Genomic DNA, 18,486 nt, shown 5'->3' with positions numbered 1-18,486 from the left:
TATTTTGGGTGAAACAGAGAGCATAAGTAGGGGAGGGGCAGAGAGACAGGGATAGAAGATCCAAAGTGGACTTTGTGCTTTCAGCAGACAGCCTGATGCAGTCCTCGAACTCATGAACCATGAGATCATGACCTGAGCCGAAACACTTCACCCACTGAGCCACCCAGGTGCCCCAGAACCTAGGTATTTTAGATTCACACTTGGGAACCATTGAGCCATAATATTCAGGGTGTATGATGAGGGAGAAACAAGCAAAAAGACTCTAAAAGAAGGCTCATTTAGTTAGATATTAATCAAGAGGTGATGGGGACTTATGGAATTCCTAGCAAAAGAATGACCAAATCAGATTTTCGTGTCAGAAAGATCACTCTGGCAAGGACTTGGAGATGAATTGAAGGAATGAAAGACTCGGGGCAAGCAGAAAATATAGGGGGCTGTTTTAGTGATCCAGGTGGGAAAATCAGAGTTCTATTAAACAAAACATAGGTAATGGGAAGGAAGACAAATGGAATTTTAGGGGAAAAATTGATTGCTTATTGATCGATTTGGTTATATGGGTGACTAGGAGAACAGAAGAAAAAGGCTATGCTTAGGTAACCATGTAAATATAGACTACAGGACAAAAATGAACCATTCCAAGTACTCAAGGTGTATATATATTTAAAAAAAAAGTCAGTAGAGTGATATAAGTATAGTTCTAATTACTCAGGACAGGCTAACCACCATAAAAAATAACCCCCCAAATCTCAGTGACTTAATAGTATAAAAATATATTTCTCATTCATGTCACAATCCAATGAGGGTAGACATGTATACATGTGATGGTGAGGAGGAAGGAAATCTGTGCTCCATGTGACTTTTCTGGGAACCAGGGCTTTTCCTTTCATTGACTCCACCATCTTCTAGGGCCACTAGATTCTCTACATTCATTTGGACAAAGGAAGATAGAGAACTGAATTGCAAATAGGTACTTTTAAGGGCCAAGCTTGGAAATGTAAATCACTTGTGCACACATTCCACTGGTTAGAGCTCCATAATGTAGCCACACATAACTGAATTGGTCATGAGAAATGTAATCTAGCTGTGTTCCAGAACAAAGAAAATATGAGTTTCAGGAGCATCTAGCCAGTCTCTATCATAAGCATATGTTAGGTTATAAGGCAGAACTTGCAGAATTTGGAAATATGATTGCAGGGAATGACAAAGTGATTTGAGTTTAATTAGACAACGTCTAAATGTGATTGATGTAACAGAGAAATCTGTGGATCCCTTGATTATATTACTGAAGAAATTCTGTGTTCATATAGTGTGGGGATTGGAGAGAAATAGAAGTGAGCAATACCTTTGTTGAATTCAGAAATAGGTGAACCAAAAATAAAGGAATTATCACTATCTCTTGCACTGTTGGGACTGGGGTACTCAACGTATTTATTCATTAACTATTAGTCAAGTGCCATTTGCCAAGCAGTGTTCTAAGCACTGGAATAGAAAAAAAAAAAACTTATCCTATCTCCCAAATGGGTAAGGACCTAGAGTACAGATGAATCTACCAGATCCTGATGGCATGAAGGTTTAAGCTTTTGTAATATTCCATTTAATTCACTTTGCTCTGATTGTCTTGTACACAAGTGCCTTCTAATTCTGTCTTGAATGTCTTTGAACTCAAGAAGAAAATATGCGGATCAGCCAACAGAATCTTTAATCCCTGTGATTCCTACAGCCACCCCCTCCTCCTTCTTCTCCCCCCAACCCCTCCTCCTCATTGTTATCATCATCATGCTCATCATAATAGCCAGCCACCATGCGCTAATACTGGGCATTGTGCTAGGTACTTTATATATTTCTTTTAATCCTCATGATGTTGCATTTCACAGATGCAAACACTGAGTCTCAGAGATACTCAGTAACTTGCCCTCACAGTTAGTAGTGGTGAGGCTGGATCAGAACCCGGTTATGCTGACTTCATCACCCAAGTTCTTCCTACCATTATAAAGGAGTAAATCTGGCTTTATAGGTTAGTTTTATTTACTTTTTCATTAATTTTTATTTATTTAGAGAGAGAGAAAGAGAGTTATGAGCAGGGGAGGGGTAGAGAGAGGGAGAGAGAGAATCCCAAGCAAGCTGTGTGCTGTCAGCATGGAGCCCTATGCGGGGCTCAAACCCACGAACCGTGAGATCATGACCTGAACCAAAATCAAGAATCAGAGACTCAACTGACTGAGCCACCCAGGTGCCCCAGATTAGTTTTATATTTATTACATTTTTTAAATTTCTTAAATATGAATTACTTACTTGAATTGATTAAATCTGAGTATGTTCACAGTATCCTTTCTAGTCTCAGAATACTTAGGACTCAATACTGGCTGAGGAAACTTCTCAAAAGTTGTTGATCCTATAAGTTCTTGTCAGAGCTGTCAGGTTGTCCACATGACATCCCTATTTCTTCTTTTTTTTTTCTTTCACTTGAGAGAGAGAGAGAGAAAGAGAGAGCACACTTCAGAGGGGCAGAGGGAGAGAGAGAGAGAGAGAGAGAGAGAGAGAGAGAGAGAGAGAGAGAATTCCAAGCAGGCTCCACACTCAGTGCAGAGCCCATCACAGGGCTCGATCCCATGACCCTGGGATCACAACCAGAGCTGATATCAAGAGTCAGACACCAAACTGACTGAGCCACCCGGGTGCCCTGACATCCCTATTTCTGAACTTTAACTTCAGCATTTGGTGACCTGGTAATATGACAACATAATCTGTTTACCAGAGAGAACTGTTAACATATTTATATAACGAGGAAAACCACTCTCATAAATAAAGCCCAAACCTTAGAGTACAAAATTTAGTGAGGTTACCAGATAAAAAAATTATCTGTTGATGCCTTCAACAAAAACCATAATGTGTAGTTGCAATTATCAAACAAAGGTGGAACCAGAAAAATATATTTTTGAATTAAAAAGTATTGATAGGAATAAATCAAAGTAAATGTGTTTTCTTCTAATGGCTGTTTTATTTTCTCAGAGTAGGAATTTAAAATTGCTTAAATTGCTTCTAAGCTAGTGAGTAGGAAAAGCGCTTAAATGGTGATAAAATGTGTAACAAATGTTTAACCAGTATGCAAGGGATGACAGTGAAGGGAACAGTTCTGCAAGTGTCATAATAAACTGTGCATACTCGTGCCACTCCATACTGATGTTTCTAGCTTGTGTACAACAAGTGAAAGCATCTATTTCGTTTTACTCTTGTGTTATTTGCATATCTTTATGTAAAACTCACCCTTGCTCAGCATATCATTCTTTTGCTTCACAGTATTTCTGACCTTTTACACGTTATGCTGTCATTTCTGCTAGTTCTTACTTGCGAATTACCTCATTGTCATGTTATAGAAGTAATAAAAACATAGGGGTGCCTGGGTGGCTCAAATCGGTTAAGTGTCCGACTCTTGAGTTTGGCTCAGGTCATGATCTCACGGTGTGTGAGATCGAGCCCCACAAAGGGCTCTGCACCGATAGTACAGAGCCTGCTTGGGATTCTCTCTCTCTCTCTCTCTCTCTCTCTCTCTGCCCCTCCCCTGCTCGTGCTCTCTTGGTCTCTCAAAATAAATAAATAAACTTAAGAAAAAAAGAAGTAGTAAAAATGTAGGTCAGAGTGTGTCTTTTGGAAATCACTGTAGGAACTCTAAAAGAGACAAATCTTGGAATAATGTGCTTTTCTTATACAATATATAACGATGACAGGTGTTCGCCACTGTTCTTAGGAGAAAGGCCATGGAAAAATGTGTGACTTAGGTGGCAATGGCATTATTCTGGTGATATATACAAATTTGAAAGCCCACCCTTCTCAGGTGAATCACACAAAAGCCAAGATTTATAAGTCAACATAGGATGATTATCCAACTCAAAATCTGTATCCATAGAGTAAATAATTATAAGGCTGTCTGACAGGACTTGGTAATGCCTGCTAGTGCCATAATGTGAAGACTGCAACTATTCTGAGAAAGTGGAGGATATGTGCCTAGGAGTGAGGATACTTGATTAGAGCTCAGGTTTACCTCTGTGATTCTGGGGAATTCATCAAACCTGTGGGTTCAAGTTTTTAATCTATAAAATGACAGGGATGGATCTACAAGATCACTTTCAGGTTTAAATTTATTTTTTTCATGTTTATTTATTTATTTATTTATTTAGAGAGAGAGCGTGTGCAAACAGGGGAGGAGCAGAGAGAGAGAGAGAGAGAGAGAATCCCAAGCAAGCTCCTTGCCATCAGCACAGAGCCCAACACAGGGCCCAATCCCACAAACCATGAGATCATGACCTGAGCCGAAATCCACAGTTGGACACTTACCCGACAGAGCCACCCAGCTGCCCCTCTTTCAGATTTAAAATAGAGCAGTACTACTCCACTGTGGGAGAAAAAAATCCTCCCTTTAAGAAACTGATTAGTAATATCATACCTGAAGTGATATTTACAAAATAATTGCAGTCTATACAATTGCAGCACTAGAGTATAGTGATTATGAATGTTCTTAGTAAAAAATCGTTCCATTTCTTTCCATCCTGTAAACCAGTTTAAATCTGAGCCCACATCATTGGCCTCTAGGCTGGTGGAAGATCCAGTCTGTGATTGTGGGGACTTCCTATCCATGAAAGGTTTCATGCACAATTTCCAGATTCTCTTGAATTTTCTCACAGAGCTTCTGGAAAATGGTTCTGATTACCCTAGGGTCAACCCTTCCTTGTTTCCCCTGGGACCTGTGCCGATCCATGAGGACCTATTGCCTCAGGAATTCTGATGTTTTGCTGACACTGCCAAGGGAAGGCAAGTTTGGGTGAGGCTGATTATGTTGACACCTGGGATCTGGCCCTGCCAGGTATCCCAGTCCCAGGCCACCTACCCAGAATCCTGTTCCCTCTCTACCCTTGGCTTCTTCAAGAGTTGAGAACAGCACTTATTTTTCCTGTCTTGGTCCTTTCAAATGGTCTTCCCTTTCTCCCTTCCCTCTCTTGGAAATCTTGCAGAAACTCTTCAGTGAATTTAGATTTTTATTGAAGTTGGAAGGAAAATTTACTTCATATAGCTTCTACCTCTGAAGAAAAGACATACAAAATCCTAGACTAACATTTGGGATCGAGGGCAGAGAAAAATACACAGGCCAAAACACAAATTAATATTTCAATAAATTATCCGGCTACACTATCAAGTAATTAAAATGTAATCACATTTTGGAAGGAATGGATTCGTATTTGTTTTTTATTGTAATGTTTGTGAAATAACAGCTGTATTGAGATATAACTTATATACCATGCAATTAACCTATTTAATGTGCATGTATGTATTTTTAATAGTAAGTTTGAGTAAAGGCAAGTTTAATTAGAGGGAATAGCTGGAAAAATTTATGGGTGTTTTAAGAGAAACTTCTGAATACCTTCAAAGGTTTAAGAGGTTAATGGTACTGGCATTTTTGTGTGTAGAATTTCAATAAAATATTACATTTTATAGGATGTTATGGGATATATAATAACATTAAGTTTTTCTATTATAATGTTAATGGACAAGTCTAGGCTCCAAAATTGTAAATATAATATGACCACACCTGTAAGAAAATAGGCAAAGACAAAAAGGAAGAAAAAGTGGCTAATGTTGGATGGTCAGATTTAGGTTAAATATTTATTTTCCATTTTTATAGAATATTACATTCCTCAGCATATATACTTTCAGAATGAAAAAGGAAATATTATTTATAAAACTTTGGACTTTACTCTGCTTTCTGAAACACACATCATGAACACTACTCATCAGACCTGACTTGGGTTATTTGGGAGATCTTCAGTGACAACAATAAACTGCCTTTGTACACTGCTTTATAGTTTACAAATTACATTCAAGAGCATGATCTCATTTCATCGAGCAAAGAGGTAGGGATTTCATGAGGAAATTGTTAAAAGTTGGAGAAGCCAAGGAAAACAGAAAGGTGTTTTAAAAGAACCTGTATGTGTAAGCAGTTGTCTCTGTGGGGAAAACCCTCACCTGAGGTGATGAAGTAGTGAGGGAGAAGGGCGGGAAGACCTCAGAGCAGTCACTCAGGACCACCACTGACCTGAGGAAAAAAGAGGAATGAATGGGGTTTGGTGTATGGGAGTTTTATACATATTTCTATGCCATTCAACGGTATCATCAACTTAGGTCATAGCGGTTATCTGTGAAGAGATTGGTCACAGGAGGAGAAAGAGGAGTGACTCAGTGTGAGGAATGGAAGAAAGCAGACAACCAATCAGCCTTATGCCAGGACTGTTTGTAAATCGTCACTTCTAAGTCTGAAAACACTTGGCTTAGAAATAATTGAGGACTATGCAAGACAGGTTGAGGTAAAGTCTCTACTGTACAAATTGTAAGAGAAATGGAGTTTTATGTCTTCCAATATAATGAGTAGAACATATTGACAGCAATAAGTAAGATGAGGTGAATGATGAAAAAAAATAACTCTTGATAGACCAATATTTTACATTCAGATTATAAATGCTTTTTTAATATACACACTTTGATATAATTGCTGGCTCCTAAATATAACACAAGTTCTTTATTTTATTTTTATTTTTTATCTTACAGATACCTTAAAAGGTTACAAAAATTCAAAGGGGAAAAATACGTTACCTATTTTACTCAGTAGAAATAGCTTATTTTATCAGAATCATGACTAAGTTAAATTATCATAGCCTGTATTTTCTGTACATAAAGACTCTTAAAATAACCCCTATTAACTTTATCAGAATTTATAGTACTCTAAAATCACTTGAAATGGGGGGAATATATTTTGGTGTCAAAGCCTGGACAAGCATTTGAAAGATGCCTAAATGCTATAACCTCAGTGTAATGTTATTGCAAATTCCGTATTGCAAATAGAGTATAGACTGAATCACAGAGGCATGGTGCACTGGAATATGTATCTGGTGCCTTCAGCACAGCCAGATCCTGATGTGCTGCAAAAATATCTGGCATGAGTAATTCTGTCAATTCTTTCCAGGCTCAGTTGGAGTCCAACCTCCTTAAGGAAGCCTCCCCAAACACTGCAGCCTACGGTGACCTTGCACTCATTTGAATGCATCACCTCAATTAAGTGTTTCTGTAGGTTGACAGTTATAACAGTCATCCCTAGGTCCCTTGTCACATCCCTTTGACCCACCTCTGATTTCAGCTGCAGAGCTGGTAGAAGAGCCCTATGGAAGCCCACTCGCACTTCACTCAGTGGGCATCCCACCTCACACACCTGAGGCACTTGCTCACTGGGGACTTTCTCCAACACAGGGGAACTGGTGCCGTGGATAAGCCCAGCCTGGCAGCGTGGGGGAGTTATTGTTTCTGGGGAAAACCCTCCATCCACAGGGTGTGGGAACCTGTGGATAAATATTTTCATCTGCTGTTTTTAGGTGACCATTTCTAGTCTATATGTTTCTTAAAGATACTGCCAGAACTGAGCTGCCATTGTCTACAATAATGACCTTTAAACAGCACTATTATATTGGCTTTTCCTCTTTTTCCCATGCGTCACTTTCTATATTCCTTCACTCCTGTTTCCTGGGACCAAGTCCTGGGGACTGGGACCCAAGTTCTTGCTTCTGCTTCTGCTTTGAGAGAAGTCCAAACTAAGGCAACAGTTATGCACTACTTTATATTGCCCTTGTTTAACTAAATAGGCCTTTTAAAACTTTGTTGATATAAGTCCTACTTCCACATCTAGATTATAGTCTGTTGAGGATAGCAAGAATTGTTTATGTGTTATATCATGTCAGGCACATGGTAGATTTCTATTAGTAAATCTCAAACTCAGGATGGTATATGGAGAGGCTACCAGTCCCTTTGAGAACTTCTAGTCACCCAATGTCCAGAGTCTTTTAAGAACACTGGGTGTTCATCTGCATTAGTCTAGGGAATGGACATTTGACATTCTTCATATCTACCCAGCATGCGAACCCCTTTTGCATAAAAATGGGCAGCCCTCATCTTAAACACTGAAAATACCAGCAACTCACTTTCCAAGCCTCCCTTGCAGCTATGTCATTAAGTCCACTGATCAGATTCACCCGCTCTGGTCTCTGAGTCAAAGAAACAGGAACTACTCAGAATCCATCCTGGTAGTGGGTAGTGGCAGTGGCAGTGGCAACCACATCATGATGCTAGTTCTGTGGCATGTTTTGGGGCACTGTGCCTGGCAGGATAGCTTCTACTCCTGGTTCACCAGGCCTTTTGGAGATTCCATGAGCTATTAAATATTTTCTAAGTTAAGGTCTTTTTTCTGAGTAAGTTAGCCAGAATGGCAGTTTATTGTTTTCAATAAGACCTTTGATCCATTCTGGATTTCCAAGTAGACTTGAGGATAATTATTTTGGGTTACTTGTGGGAAATATATAGCAAACTCCAGTGGTAGGGTTGGGGGATCCAAAACCTGGGGAATTCTAATGCATTACATGAAAGTGTATGTCATACCCAAGTAGAACACCCCAGAAACCTCCTTTGTCCTCATACTACCTAATCCGAGGACTTTGGATGTCTGAGATGCTGGTTGAGAAGAAGAAACTAATGCAAGAGGGCCATCAGTTGTGGCAAACAAGCAACGCAGAATGTATTGAAAGCCAGAATGGGGTAGGGAGAAGCACTTTGCACTCTGTAAGCTACCATTCATTTCCTTTGGCTCCACTGGAATTGCTGTCAGATATTTCACAAACATAAGACATGTGTGTGTGAGTATGTGCACACACATACACGTTTCTTCAGCAAAGATAGTATTTCAAATTCTAAAGACAATTGACTATCAACATGCCTACCTTGATAAGCTAGGAAAATTCACCTTAGCAAACAAGATTCACTCACATATTGAGAAGAATGATATCTTTAATGAAAACCATAAATAATAAAAGATCTGTAAAGGCTGGGCCATTATGGGCACTATATACTTTATCAGACAATCATAAAACAAATAAAGCAAAACCATATTTATTACTATATTAGCTTCTCGTAAAGCACATAGCTCAGTTTCTCTAAATCCCTACCCCTGTAAAATGCCTGGAATTGTTTATAGATTTTGCAAATATATTAAGGTTAACTTTCAAATTATCAAATAATGAATATGTTAGATTTTTAGAAAAAAAGTTGTACTCTGCCTCAAGTGGTTCACTAAAATTGAAATAATAAAAGCTAGGACTGGATAAAAAAGGATAGGATAGAGGTGACACTCTCATATTGGGATGGGGAAGAATCCTTTTAACATAAAATCAATGCAAGAAACACTAGGAGAAGGAATAATTACATATTTGATACATAATCAAGATACCAGACTATAAAAAATTAAAATTTCACAAACCTATCATAACTAAAATGAAAAGAAATAAACACTTTCAAAATATATGAAAAATTGATTAGTAGCTATAAAGGACTTTTAAAAACTAAAAGTAAAAATATATCGACCTTAATAAAAAAAAATGTCAAAGTGCAAGGCATTTGGCTGGCTCCATCAGTGGAGCATGTGACTCCTGATTTCAGGGTTGAGAGTTTAAGCCCCACTTTGGGTATAGAGATTACTTCAAACAAACAAACAAGGTGTATATAAATAGGTAGTTAGCATCAAAAGGAATGAATATGAAAACATGTACAACCATGCTAAAAATAAAATAAATACAAATGTAAGTAAATAGTATTTTCAACAATGAAATTGGCATTTTTTTCCCAAACCTTTGTGTTGCTGAGTGTGCGTTGAAATGCAATTCTTATGTTGGAGTGCAAATTAGTGCATAGTATTTGAAAGGAAATTTGGCAATAGTTTAAAAAAATCATGGAAATATTTGCTTGCTTTGATCCAGTATGTCCTCCCACTAGTTTACTTTAAGGAAACCATGAGAGATGTGTGTAAACGTTTGTATATTTAATACAAATTTAATACTGTTTTAATTACAAAAAATTAAAACATAATTGTCCCAATAACTTGATAAGTGATTGATGAGTTATTCATATGATATATAACTCAGCCAATAAATATATATTTTTAAAGGACTAATGACACAGGAGAATGCTCACAACATTACACTGAATAAAAACAAAAACAGGGTAAAAAACCGTGTATGTAATCTCAATTTTAGCTTTTAAAATGTTCCTAGAAAAAGTACTAGAAATAACTACATTAAAGTATTGACAATTTTATCTCTAGTTAGTAGGACTTTGAATAATTTTTATTTTCTTTGCATTTTTTATGTTTTTAAAATAACTCTACAATTTAAATGGAATATTAAAAAAATAAAATATTCTTAAGGAGTAATTCTTCAATTATTTTTCCCACATGACATAACACAGTCAGCAACATGATCTACCCTCAGTTGTACTAAGAAATAGGAACAAATATTCATTTAGTACATTGTAAGAACTTTTGAATTAAATAGAGCAAGTGTTAATGATTCTAGTTAGAAGAGGAAAAAATTGAAGATTAGAGAGACTAAATGATTTATCAGTATTCAGTTCATTCAACAAGCCCATTTTTTTTCTTTTTGAGCATATAGTAATTACCATGAGTTGGATTAAGCATTTGAGCATTAGGAATAAAAGACTAAAAACTACTCCCAGAAGTACATATTCTTATAGTAGGTGACATTACATTAAAAAATTGATATTTTCAACTAATAGGATAATTGCTGGCAGAGGTATGCAGTGGGAACTACAGAGAAAATATTCATTTGAATCACTTGGAATGGCCAACACTATTGTTGATCTACAAAAATGACATTTTGGGGGCACCTGGGTGGCTCAGTCAGTTGGAGCGTCCGACTCTTGATTTCAGCTGAGGTCATGATCCCAGGGTCATAAGATTGAGCCCCACATCGGGCTCTGTGCTGAGTGTGGAGCCTGCTTGGGATTCTCTCTGTCTCCCTCTGCTCCTCCCCCCTCTGCTTGTGTTTTCTCTCTCTCTCTCTCCCTAAGATAAAAAAGTAATAATATAACAGAAATGGCATTTTCATATGATTCATTCTAATATAACCGAACCAGAATGGTGATGGTGAATGTTGAGGAGGAGGGAAATAAAAACACATACACATATAAAGGTGTTTTTATCAGTTAGGGTTGAATCAGGAAACAAAAACTAGACAGTGAGCTGAACAAGAAAAATTTAATGTAAAGAAACTGGGTATCTGACTAAGGAGGAACTAACTAGTAAGAAGTAAAGAGAGTTCTACAGACCACAGATAGAATTTGCAAATGTAATGATCCAACCCTGGCACTGATATGGAATACCCAAGGAAGAACTCCTCCCTTCCACTCCAGATCTGACATCCAGAAAAGGTTACATCCATGACTTGCTGCATGGCAGAGAAGTTGCTGGGGTGGAAGTCCTGGAAATACACCCTCTGGAGTGCAGGGGAAAGCTGATCACAAGAAGGTATCTCACTGAAGACACTTTGCTAAGAAACAGCCCAAGCAGGTGCAGGGGAAGGTTACTGGCTGCTTCTTGCCGCTGGCTGCTCTGTATGGAGAAGGTGCCTGAGCTTCAGGAACCTGCTGTTGGCAAAGCTGTACATACTGCAGGAAGTGGGTGCCCAGGAAGCCATGTGCACCACAGGATCCAGGCAATGGGGAAGCCATCAGTGCTATGGGAGCCAGGGCTGGAGAAGCTGCACATGCTGTGGAAGGCTACTGAAGTAGCATATCAAGAACAGAAAGAAATTCCCTTTATCCTGCAGTGTTTCTCCATCTCCATCTATTAATGAAGCTTAGCATTATGTCAGCTGGAAAATAACAACTATTTTGAAAGGCCCACCTGAATTTTTGCACAGCAGGCAATGAAGAATGAATTTTGAATGGAGGTGATAAATTGGTAACTGGCACAGTGTGGAAAGAAAGTCCTCTACCTAACAGAAGAGCATGAGAAAAGACATGTAGAGAGGACTTTTATATCCGGCAGCAAGATGGACCAGATACCCAGACTGGCATTCCCACTATAACACAAGCAAAGAGAAACTCCTAAATATGCTGGATTGAAAAATAAGAAACTTATGTTTAAATACATCAGTGAGATGGCAAGTAATGGGATACATAGATGCCAAACCTAAGTGAAAAGATGAACACTGAAAATATCTTTCATTTTGGTGGCAATTGCTGAATCTTTTGAACTTGAATCTCACTTTTGGGTGTTGAGTACAAGGGACACATGATTTATTCCAAAGTCCTCCCAAAATGGAGAATCTGATTTTGAGATTTGCATTTCATTAGGATGCAGGATACTCAGTGTAAAAGTAAACTAGACACTGGTAGTGAATCTGTACCCTTATTCAGTGTGACAGTGAAATAAACCCATCCTATTACCCATTTCCTAAGAAGACTGCAAGTAAAATTGCAATGTTCAAACTTTGGCACTGGTTGAAGGATGAAAAATTTCTCCTCAGAATTCATAACCACAAGCCAGGCCCTAGGGATTACAGCCTGAATTCATACCACCCACATGGTGTGAAGAAATTCAAGGTGAATATTAAGTTTAAAGTGATGCCTGTAACACCTGCATGACTCGTTTGGAAGAGTGTGTGACTCTTGATCTCAAGGTCATGAGTTCAAGTCCCATGTTGGGTGTAGAGATTACTTAAATAAATAAATATTTAAAAAAATAATAAAATAAAGTGATGCCCAATTAGAGTTAGTAGTGTTCCTGTAGGGTTTGGAAAAAGTAAACACAAATCCTTATAGAAGGAAGGTATTTTCAATCCAGAAATTAAAAAAAAAAAAGTCCTACAGATAAATCCCAACAATTACTAGGTCACCATCAAAAATCACAAAATACATGGGGCGCCTGGGTGGCTTGGTCGGTTAAGCGTCCGACTTCGGCTCAGGTCATGATCTCACGGTCCGTGGGTTCGAGCCCCGCGTCAGGCTCTGTGCTGACAGCTCAGAGCCTGGAGCCTGTTTCGGATTCTATGTCTCCCTCTCTCTCTGCCCCTCCCCTGTTCATGCTCTGTCTCTCTCTGTCTCAAAAATAAATAAACGTTAAAAAAAAAAAATTAAAAAAAAAATCACAAAATACACCAGGAAATATGGACAAAATATGCAAGAACCAGCAGAATCAATAAACCTACAAAAGCTTTAACTATTTGAATTAACAACACAGTAGGTATATTTAATATATTTAAAGAAATAAAAGACTAAAGAATAACCGATATAATTTGAAAATGAACCACATAGAATGTCTAGAAATGAAGTGTAATGAAGTACTTGAAAAAAAAATCCAATAGGTTTGTTTAAAAGCAGATTAGATACTGTTGAAGTCAGAATTAGTGAACTGGAAGATAGTACTGAAAATTATGCAGAATGTAGTACAGAGATCTAAAGAGGCAGAAAATATGAAGAGACATTGAGACATAAATGATAGGGTGTCAAGATTTCACATACATCAAATTGGAATTCCAGAAAGAGATAAAAGGTGGAATGGTCAGGGGAAATATTGGAAGAGTTAATGGTAGAAAACTTTCCAGAACTAATGACAACTATGTATCCAGATATTCAAAATGCACATCAATTCCCAAATAGAATAAACTTTTAAAACAACAGAACACCCAGCCACCTTGTAGATAAATGAGGAATACCAGCAGCAAGAAAGCTCTTAAAAGATAAAAAGCAAATAACTAAGAAAAGATCACTAAAATGAGGGCAACCATGGAAGACAAAAGAAATAATTTTAATGTGCTGAATGAAAATAAGTCTTACCCTGGAATTGCATACCATTCAAAAATATATTTCAGGGTGGCTGGCTGGCTCATTCAGTAGAGCATGTAACTCTGGATCTTGGGGTTGTAAGCTCAGGTCCCACGTTGGGTGTAGAAATCACTTAAACATAAAATCTTAAAAATTGGGGTGCCTGGGTGGCTCAGTCAGTTAAGCATCTGACTTCGGCTCAGGTCATGATCTCACACTTTGTTGAGTTCAAGCCCAGCATCGCGCTCTGTGCTGACAGGTTGGAGCCTGGAGCCTGCTTTGAGTTCTGTGTCTCCCTCTCTCTCTGCCCCCCCCCAAAATAAATAAACATTAAAAATATTAAAAATAAATAAGTAAATAAATAAATAAAATCTTAAAAATAAATAAATGTTTTAAAAACTATACTTCAAAACAAGGGCAAAATGAAGACATTTCAGACCAAAAAAATTGAGTTTGCAATCACCAATCCCTAACCTAAGAAAATTCTAAAATATGTGTTTTAGATGGAAGAAAGTGATTCTAAATCGGTGATCTGTGAGTCAAGAGATGATAAAACAAAATGTAAAAATATGGGTAAATGTAAGCAAACATGTCAAAAAATAATTTTGAGAGGCTACAAAAAGACATACCTAATATAAAAAGCTATAAATCATAAGGGATTGTCAGAGTTAAAGTGTTCTAGAGACGTTGTATTGTTGAGGAGCTTAATTTTAGGTTTTATAAGTTAAATATTATGGTCAAATTTCTATGGTTAAGGATTCCTGTGTGGGTCACTCAGTTAAGGTGTCCAACTCTTGATTTTAGTTCAGGTCATGATTTCAAAGGTCATGGGATCTAGCCCCCTGTTGGGCTCTGCCCTGAGCATGGAGTTTGTTTGTGATTTTCTCTCTCTCTCCCTCTCTCTCTCTCTCTCTCTCTCTCTCTCTCTCTCTGCCCCTCCCCCACTTGCACACTCTGTCTCAAAAAAAAAAAGAAAATAAACTTTCTATGGTAAATGCAAAAGTAATGGAAATAGAGTAAGCTTATCTGTATTTTCACATTTTTCTTCTATGGTTATTTATTACTTTAGCTAATAATAAATAATCCAACCAGCTATGATTGGGATTAATTGGCTTCTTGTGAAAAAGTTCAGATGTAAAAGGGCTTTGTGAAAAGGGTTTGATCTGGGCTTCATCTCTATAATTTCTTTTTATGATTCTGTCACTGGCCTTCATATGTCAGCTTCACTCTTTCAACGAGATGGCTGCAGCAGTTCTAGAGATAACAGAGGTATGACTCAGATTCCAGAATCAGAGAAGACTTCTCTTTGGTTAGCTAACACACAGAAGTCTTAGACTTCACTCTAACTGGACTCACATATAAACCAATCATTTGGCCAGGGGAGGGTCATGCACAGACTCTTAGCCTGGGTTCTTCAGCCCTTTCTATGTGTCTCACTGGGTCTGAGTCCATTAAGAAAATAAGAAAATAAGACATCAGTTTTGAGGATTTGTGTCCCTCTATCAGTCATTTACCCTATGCATGCTTATTGAAGCTTTAAAATCTCAGCTTTTAAACTTTTAAAATAATTTGAATATTAAACCAAACTCACATTCTGGAATAAACCACATTTTGTCATGATATAATATTACATTCATGGGTGCATGCAACTTCTTAATATTTTTTTAAGATTTTATTTTTCAGTAATCTCTGCACCCAATGTGGGGCTCAAACTTATAACCTTGAGATGAAGAACCAGCCACGTGCTCTACCAACTGAGCCAACCAAGCACCCCTCAACTTGCCAATATTTTGTTGAGAACTTTTGAGTTTGTAGGGATATTGGTTTGTAGTTTTGTTTTTGTTTTTGTATTATTCCTGTCTAGTTTTGGTATCATAGTAATGCTGTCCTCATAAATGAGTTGGAAAGTAACAGTCCTCTTACTTTATTTTCTTAAAGAATTTGTGTACATTTGTTATCATTTTCAAAGTATTGAGTAGAATTTACCAGTGAAGACATCTGGACTTGGAGTTTTCTTTGTGAAATACTTTTGAATTATGTTATTCTAGTTGTTTAATAGACAGGATGATTCAGATTTTCTGTTTCTTCTCTTGTTAGTTTTGATCATTTGTACCTGTCAAGAAATTTGTTCATTGCATGTAAGTTGTTGGAATTATTGGCATGAAGTTGTTGATAAATTTTCTTTATATTTTCCTAATATATATAAAATCTATAATGATGTTTCCTCTTTCATTTTTGATACTGGTAATTTGTCTTTTCCCTTTTTGAAAGTTTTAAAATAATGTGAATAATGATTAATATTGTATAACCTCCATATTGCATAATTATAAATGGCAAGAAGCAAACTTGATATAAATGAAGATTGACTACTACTGAAAATCTGTACAAAGAAAATCTAAAAATATTGGGGTGTCTTAAAGTTAAAAAAATTAGCCATTAAACAATCAATGGTATTAATACGAATTTGGTTAAGATAACTTAAAATAGGATTCTTGGCATATGATAGCTGTTAATTGAGTAATTGGATAAATATCTTTATTGCAAAATGAAGGAAAACCTGATTGATACTAGATGAATATTGATGGAAATTATTGCAATTTGTTCAGTCATCCACAATGCCATGTTAGTTTCTAAAACACAAATATGTTTTTATAAATCCCCAAATGAAAAAATTTCAGTGATTTTTCATTGTCCTTATTATTGATTCCAATGCCTCACAGTGGCATGCAAGGCTTTTTATACCATGGTTCCATCTTATTTATCCAGCCTTATTTATTGCCTCTTTCCCCAATATAGTGCAGTCATCCTAGACACAATCCTTTTACTAATTTTACCTTATATCACCATACTTTCTCACGTTGTGCCTGAGTTTTTCTTTTATCTTTTAAGGCCAAACTCAAAGTTCATGTCACATTCATTATTGTCTTGTCTCACTCCCAGATTAATAGTCTTTTTCTTTTTCCCCTGAGGCATTTGTTCCTATCCCCAGACTATTATAACACATGCTACAGTTAATCAGGCTTAGAGGATTTAGTGGCTGTTCTCTAACAAAGAGAAGCTCTTTGAGGGCAGTGACTATCTTATTTATTTTTGTACCTCAAACTTCTAGCAAAATGCTTTGAATATTATAGGTACTCAGTAAATTTCGTGTGATGCAAAGACACATGATAATCCAGTCCAAAATCACAGTTTCATTCCTAGAATAAATTAGAATTTTAGAGAGGAAGATACTATAATTTGGTCTGTGAAAACACCACCAATATGGATCAACTAATTTCCAAATGTGAATCTTTGTCTCACATGGGGGAACAATCCCTAAAAGGATTATCATTTTCATGAACGAGAGAAACTACACTCATCAAAACAATTATAAAATAATTGAAGGTTATACTTAGCTGCTGGATGAATAACACTAGTATACTGTTAATTTTGTAGGTCAGCATAATGACCTCAGATCTGAGTTTGTAAATTGATTAATACTGCATTATTAAGGTAAACTTAAGAATGTGCTGGAAAGTCACCACAAGGTGTACTGGGACAGAGACATGGTAATATCATTAAAGTCTGCCAATATGCTGTTGATAGGCCTATAAAATTGTGATACTTATTGGTATTCCTATTTTCTAAGCATAAATATTACAAGAAATATACAGAAGAGAAGCAAATATATAGGTCAGATTAAGAAGCAAAAAAAAGTGACACAAGCATATCTAGAAGTAATACAAATCTTCATCTCAACTCCATTTAACTGTAAGTTGTTTATGTTTAAGAATATATACCAAGTTCATTATTTTAAGGAATGACATTCATCATGTTTACATTAGTTCTAAATATAATATTTCTGCAAATAACAAAGCCTTTTCTCTTTAACATAGTACATTATTATAAATCACACTAGGGCATGGTTTTCTACCTTTTTATCCAGAGAAGCAAAAACTAAAGGACCTGATATATTCCTATGAGTAATACTAGTTCATTACAGTGTTATAATGCCATCTGAAAGGTAGCCACCTACCCTTTCATATTGTGAATCATTTTAATAGGGCATGTTAGTGATTTCAACCATTTATTCTCTTCTATACAGTCTTTTTGGAGAATTTGACCCTCCATAACATGGGAAGAGACAGATCTTTTTTTTTTTTTTTTAACATTTATTTATTTTTGAGAGACAGAGAGAAGCAGAGCATGAGCAGGGGAGGGGGAGAGAGAGAGAGAGAGATAGAGAACCTGAAGTAGGCTCCAGGCTGTTTGTTAGCACAGAGCCAATGCGGGGCTCGAACTCACAAACTGCAAGACCATGACCTGAGCTGAAGTCAGACACTCAACCAACTGAGCCACCCAGGTGCCCCAGGAAGAGACAGATCTTTATATCACATATTTCCCCAGCAATAGTGCATTAGATGTTTGAATAAGGGATATGACACAGAGACTGTGTTAATGGCCACAAAAGCTAAGTGTATAAGATCATTTACATTGAGGCCACCACTTAAGGGCACTCGTTGTGGGCCATGTGTGTTGATAAACAGGCAAGGAGCATTAATATGCTTTTGGAAAGAGGAAGAGCTGGAGCAGTAAGTGGCCATGGGCTCTGATAGGGTTCTAGTTCTTAGTCCATTCCAGCTGTGAGACTCAGTGATCCTTCCTGCCCTTGGATTCTGCAATTTCCTTTTTTCAGTCTTTACTTAAGCTTTCTCCAGTGTGCTGCTTTTTCTTGTCATCAAATGATCCTTGAACATCAGGACAGAGAGTTAAATAAATTAGTAAGTGTCCATATGTTTTAAT

This window comes from Panthera onca, chromosome C2 (genome assembly GCF_046562875.1).
Source record: "Panthera onca isolate mPanOnc1 chromosome C2, mPanOnc1 haplotype 2, whole genome shotgun sequence".
Lineage (NCBI taxonomy): Eukaryota > Metazoa > Chordata > Mammalia > Carnivora > Felidae > Panthera > Panthera onca.
This window is presented reverse-complemented; position numbering follows the sequence as displayed.